At 45.3% G+C, this 6,000-nt stretch overlaps 1 protein-coding gene across 14 annotated transcripts in view; it reads left to right on the top strand.

Moving 5' to 3' along the window:
• Nucleotides 1-5,731: 5,731 nt before the first annotated feature.
• nek1 (NIMA-related kinase 1) overlaps nt 5,732-6,000 on the top strand; it is a 166,891-nt gene continuing 166,622 nt past the window's right edge. For 11 of the 14 annotated variants that reach the window (XM_078560992.1, XM_078560972.1, XM_078560953.1 and 8 more), the window contains exon 1: nt 5,732-5,803. The gene's annotated coding sequence lies outside the window, so the exon portion shown is untranslated. The remainder of the gene's footprint in view (nt 5,804-6,000) is intronic. The other 3 variants (XM_078561001.1, XM_078560962.1, XM_078560907.1) reach the window with 1 other exon arrangement.

Below are 6,000 nucleotides of genomic sequence, written 5' to 3'. Positions count from 1 at the left end.
TTGCTCCTCACTGAAACCTCAATATAATATACTGACTTCTCAAGAGTATGACTGCTTCATCAAATCATGCTTGTAACTTGATTCCAGGGCACCCTGATGCTGTCCATCTGATTATAAAATAAAGATTGTAAAAATAACGGAGGGTCAACATGTGACACGCTGATCAGGCTTTGAGGATTATCGTGGAATCTGTCCCAGGAGTTGTTCAGCTGACTGAAGAAAATACCACTTCAATAAACTGAGTCACCAAATGAACTCTTGTTGGGGTGCTGTTGGCGAGGGACACACTGCAGTCTCTGTCTTTCACAATAATCAGTAGTTTTGTTCTTTTTGCATCAACTTAACTTCTTTCACTTCAGCTGATCATGAGGAAGTTGGGAGCAACTGAGTTAACGATGTGCAAGAACAGTAGCCATGCCTTTGTTACCATCAGAATTGATGCACTTCTAAACGACGTCCCAAGTTTTGCCCTTTGAAAACTTGAGGTCATCCAAAATTCTGCTGCCCGTGTCCTGACTCAACCAAGTCCCAATCACCCATCTCCCCTGTGCTCGCTGACCTACATTGGCTCCCAGATAAACAGCACCTCAATTTTTTGTTCTCAACCTTGTTTCCAAATTCCCCCACGACTTCACCCGATCCATTTCTGTTTTTTTTTAATATTAATTTGCGGGATGTGGGCATTGCTGGCTAGGCCAGCATTTATTGGCCATCACTAATTGCCCTTGAGAAGGTGGTAGTGAGCCATCTTCTTGAACCACTACAGTCCATGTGGTGTAGGTACAACAATGGTGCTGTTAGTTAGGGAATTCCAGGATTTTGACCCAGCGACAGTGAAAGAATGGCGATCCAAGTCAGGATGTTTAGTGACTTGGAGGGAAACCTCTAGATGGTGGTGTTCCCATGTGTCTGCTAGATGGTAGTGATTGTGGGTTTGGAAGGTGCAGCCTAAGGACCCTTGGTGAGTTTCTGCAGTGCATCTTGTTGATGGTACACACTGCTGCCACTATGTGTCGGTGGTGGAGGGAGTGAATGTTTGTGGATGGGATGCCAGTCAAGCGGGCTGCTTTGTCCTGATTGGTTTTGAGCTTCTAGAGTGTTGGAGCCGCACTCATCCTGTCAAGTGGAGAGTATTCCATCACACTCCTGGCTTGTGCCTTGTAGATGAGGGACAGGCTTTAGGGAGTCATGAGTTGAGTTACACGCCACAGGATTCCTAGCCTCTGACCTGCTCTTGTAGCCACAGTATTTATGTGGCTAGTCAAGTTCAGTTTCTGGTCAATGGCAACCCTGTTGATAGTGGGGGATTCAGCAATGGTAATGCCATTAAATGTCGAGGGGCTATGGTTATATTCTCTCCTGTTGGAGATGATCATTGCCTGGCCCTTGTGTGGCACGAATGTTCCTTGCCACTTGTCAGCCCAAGCCTGGATACTGTCCAGGCCTTGGTGCATTTGGACATGGACTGCTTCAGCATCTGAGGAGTCACGAATGGTGCTGAACATTGTGCAATCATCAGTGAACATCCCCACTTCTTATGATGGAAGGAAGGTCATCGATGAAGCAGCTGAAGATGGTTGGGCCTCGGACACTACTCTGAGGAACTCCTGCAGTGATGTCGTGGAACTGGGATGATTGACCTCCAACAACCACAACTATCTTCCTCTGCGCTAGGTATGACTCCAAACAGCGGGGAATTTTCACCCTGATTCCCACTGCCTCCAGTCGCTAGGGTTTCTTGATACCACACTTGGTCAAATGCTGCCTTGACGTCAAGGGCAGTCACTCTCACCACACCTCTGGAGTTCAGCTGTTTCGTCTATGTTTGAACCCAGGCTGTAATAGTTTCCTCCAGGACCCAGCAGCAGTCTATTTAAGCTTCTGGAGAAAATTGGCTGCCCACCAAAGCTGCTTAATGTGATGGTTAGCAGTGATGGGGAAACAACAGAACCCTTTAAGATCTGCAGTGGGGTCAAACAGGGTTGTGTTTTGGCACGGACCCTCTTTGCATATTCTTCTCTTTACTGCTGTCTTGTGCCCTCAGGTCATCTACAGAGGGTGTCTACTTACATACCAGACCTGATGGAAAACTGTTCAGCCTTCCCCGTCTAAGGTCAAAGACAAAGGTGTACCAAGTCCTCGTCAGAGAGTTGCTCTATGTTGATGATGTTGCACTAATAATCCATACTGAGGAACGCCTGGAAAAGCGAATGGGGAGACTCTCTCATGCATTTAAGAGTTTGGTTTAGCCATCAACATCAGGGAGACAAATGTCATTGTCCATGATGTTGCCGTACTGCTATCTATGAGCATCGACAATGTGACGCCAGAAGTTGTTGATAGCTTCAAACATCTCAGCTCCATAATCATCACAATCTGTAACTTGACGCTGAAATCAACACAAAAAGCAATACAAAAGCTGTAGCTGTTATGTCCAAGCTGAGTAAGAGATTGTGGGACAAAAGCAATCTGACTGAGAACACGAAACTGAGTCTACCAAGCTCGTGTTCTCAGCGCACTCTTATACAGCCAACATATGCTAAGCAGGAGAAAAAGCTGAACAGTTTCCACCTTCACTGTCTCAGACATATCCAAAGCATCTCTTGGCAGGACAAGGTCACCAACTCAGAGGTCCTGGGGGTGCGGATTCCATCAGCAGACACTCATTGATAAATCAATGACTTCTGTGCTAGCTTGGCTACGTTCATCGGATGGATGACAACCATTTACCCAAAGAGCTTCTGTATGGTGAATCGGCCACTTGGTCATGAGCTCCTGAGTGTCCGTACCTCACTACAAGGACACCTGCAAGCAAGATATGAAGATGACATTTCAAGCCCTCATTTAAGTGTTCTACTTTCTGTGGCTGACACTCCAGTGTTCTCATGAGTTCTCGTTTTTCATCAGATTCATCTTTCATGTGTGAACTGATCAGTTTTTCCTGAACAAGGCCTCACGCAACTTTTGACATTGGTGCATTTCTAATACTAGCTTTGCTTGATCCTGGGCTCAGTGTTTTCCTTGCTCAAGTTTGTCCAGTTCCTTCACCTGCTGTTACAGTGAAATTTTCTGTCTCCGATCCAAATGAGTTGTAGACCTCTGCAAGCTTCTCAACTTAACAGTGAACATTCTTGATTGTGGATCACATACAAAGTTTCTGTGATTTCTCTTCCTTTGTCTTGGAGTTTAGCAGTCAACTGTCTCTTGATTTTGGCTGAATGGCTCCTGGGCCGTGGAGTCTTATGGGCGACAGCTGGAGGAAGTCCTGTATTAACCACTTTTCTGTGTCCGAAAGAATGAAACTCCTGGTCCAGTGTCTAATTTGAAGTTTGTTTTATGTCTGTTGACCGTAATATTTGCACTACAATAGTTCCCATTTGATTCAGTAATTTCTCCCTAGAATGGTAATTCTGTTTCTTTTTTTCCTTCACCTTCCTGAATGTCTTCAATTTCTTGAATGGTATCTGTTCTTGACTGTTTCTCCTTTAATTGTTTTATTAAGAAATGTTTGCTGCAGCAAACTGATTTAAAATGGCCTCTCTTCTTGCAGGAACGGCACAACGCATTTTTGGCGGGGCATTCTTTGTGCCAATTAAGCCTTTTCCTGCCGCAATGAGAACACTGAATAATGGCGGTTTCTGCGCCCTCTCCTCTTTTTCTGTTTGGGGTTAGGTGGGCTGCAATTTTTATGTGCTATTAACTGCTTTTCTCCACGAGATTTATTTTTCGCCTTGAATAAAAATTTTGTTTTACTTTCTCTCTTCTCTCTGCCTTGTTATCTGCACAGCCTTTGATAGGGTCAAATCTTCCCTTGACTGCAAACATTCCAATAGTGTCTCTTCTAAGACTCACACAACAATGCAATCCCGAATTAATTCATCTTTCAGGGCACTGTATTCACAATTTTCCATTAATCTATAGAGCTTGTTTATAAAGGAATCTATGATCTCTCCTAGTGTTTGGGTGCATCTGTTAAATTTTGCTTTCCCTATGATAATGTTTTTCCAAAGACTAAAAGAAGTATCAGAGGTATTGAGAACTACTTTACATGTTGCCTTGTCCTTCATAATGCCCAATCTGACCATTACGTTGTCTGCAGTTCTGCCTATAGGGTAGAGTAAGTTACTGACCAGCTCCTTGCTAGTCATCTCTGCTGGTCTTGATGCTGTTCTGTACTTGAAAAACCTGTGACGCCAGTTCTGCTACTTCTCGGCTTGGTCCAGACCTTCCATGTTGTCAAAGCACTCTGGTAAACATAGGATTTTTTGCATGCCTTCCTTTACTGTAGTCTTTTCTGGAATTTGGTTGAAGATTTTCCCACACTGCCCTCTCAGATCTCGAGACCACTATTTTGAGGAAGAGTAGGGGAGTTATCCCTGGTGTCCTAGCCAATATTTATCCCTCAACCAACATCACAAAAAGAGACTATCTGGACGTTATGGCATTGCTGAGTATGGGAGATTGCTGTGCACAAGTTGGCTGTGATGTTTCCTGCCTCACAACAGTGACTGGGCTACAAAAGTACTTCCAAAGAAGATTTCTATTCGACTCGAAATATTAACTCTGTTTCTCCCTCCACAGATGCTGCCAGTAAGGTTGCCAACTCTGGCTGGACATATTCCAGGGGATGTTGGCAGAAGTGATGTCACGGAACTGAGCGGCGTGGGGCAAACGGGTTCTAGAATAATGAGTTTGCTACGAACTGAGATACATAAATACAAAGCCTGCCCCACCTCCTCTTACTGTTTTCGATGCACAATCATTGTTGGGAAGTGGTGGTGGGGGTGGGGGGGGGTGGGGGGGGGGGGTAGGGTGGTGGGGGGGTGGCGTGGACAGATACTGGAAACATCAGCACCAAGAAAATCTCAATCTCAACTTCCCATCTGTCACAGCCAAATCCAGATGCTACTCTCATCCTGTACCTCAACTTCTGGCATTTCACTTGACAAGTCACGTCACCACTCTCACACCGCGACCACCCCCCGGGCTGCAGTGTCCTCTGGGAGTTGTAGTTGCAGTCTGCTCGCCACCCAGTTCCCTGCTCTCCTCCACATAAGGATAGGGATATTTCCCAGCCAGTGCTGCATCTTCCTTTCTGGTTTTGAGGCAGGAGGGTGGGTGGTGCTGATGATACTTGTGGAACAAACTGACCCAACATACTCAATAGCGTCATCCTAAAATATTGTTTTAAAATCTTTCAGAGGGCTTTCTTTGGCCACCAGGAGATTGATGCTGATTCCAGGAGACTCCCAGCCACTCTGGGACAGTTGGCAAACTTAGCTGCCAGACCTGCTGAGTTTTTCCAGCACTTTGTTTTAATTGCAGATTTCCAGCATCCTCAGTATCTTGCTTTACAAAAGTGTTTCATTGGGTTTATAAATTGCTTTGGGACAACCTGAAGTTGTGAAAGTGCTGTTATATATATATATATATGCATTTTATATATATATATATGTCTAAATATATAACGCCATATTTATTATTATATATGTACACATATACATAAAATATATACTATACATATTTCCATAAGCCCATGTACTGGGTTGCCTCCAGGCTGAGCTTGGTGGTTGGGCCCGTTGCTAGCGGCCGTTGCCAGGGCGAAGAACAATTGCCAAGCGACAACCAAACTCGTTGACGCCCGGAGGGGGCGGGAGCGGAGCTGAGTGACGGTTCCTCCAGCCAACAGGAACGCGACGCCGGGTCCACCGAAGCCAACGGGAGACGACATCCGCCAGCAGGTTCGGCTGAGAGGCGAGTGGATGGCCGTCTGAGAGACAGCATCAGCCGTAGCAGCTTAATGGTGAGTGGAGGTTTGTGTGATGGTGGGGAAATGACTGCACAGGGCACGGTGAAGATTGCACCTCCCTCAGCCTATTGGCAACCCGGAAAATTTCATTATCATTTGCTTTCAGTGCCTTTTTTATTTGTCTAATATATAAAAATGTGAAAACCACATGCGGCTTTTGCTTGTTGCATTTGATGCTGGTGACATTTAGG

This window comes from Cetorhinus maximus, chromosome 2 (assembly GCF_964194155.1).
Source record: "Cetorhinus maximus chromosome 2, sCetMax3.hap1.1, whole genome shotgun sequence".
NCBI lineage: Eukaryota > Metazoa > Chordata > Chondrichthyes > Lamniformes > Cetorhinidae > Cetorhinus > Cetorhinus maximus.
This window is presented reverse-complemented; position numbering and strand designations above follow the sequence as displayed.